Source organism: Charadrius vociferus, unplaced genomic scaffold, assembly GCF_000708025.1.
Source record: "Charadrius vociferus isolate BGI_N301 unplaced genomic scaffold, ASM70802v2 scaffold2594, whole genome shotgun sequence".
Classification (NCBI taxonomy): Eukaryota; Metazoa; Chordata; class Aves; order Charadriiformes; family Charadriidae; genus Charadrius; species Charadrius vociferus.
Window position 1 is genome coordinate 35,762 of NW_009648239.1, and position 474 is coordinate 36,235.

Genomic DNA, 474 nt, shown 5'->3' on the forward strand with positions numbered 1-474 from the left:
CCCGGCCCCCCCTGCCGGGGGGCGCCCCCCCAGCCCTGGGGGTGCGTGGCCAGGGAGCGAGGGGGCAGCGGGGTTGAGGGCAGGGAGACGGGAGCTGGGGGTTCCCGGTGCTTTGGTGTAAGGTTTCCCCGGAGCACTTGGCTCTGGGGAGCAGCACCGCGATCCGGACTGGTGCCGGTTTGGAGCCGGGATTGCTCACGGTGCCGAGACCCTGAGAGCGGGGCCACGGGCAGAGCGCGGGGAGCCCAGGCGACAAGAGGCAGATGCACCCGAGGTGGCCCCATGATGGAAGGTGGGGGGGTTAAGCCGTGGCCGTTGTAGCGCACATCCATCCCACCCAATGTGGGGCACCGGGCGTGATTTACAGCACAGTGAGAGAACCCTTGGGGACTGGGAAAGGACCGGGAGAAGCCATATCCCGGCTGGTGGTGTGTCAGCCGCCGGGCCGCTTGGGCGGGAAAAAGCCTCGAGCCT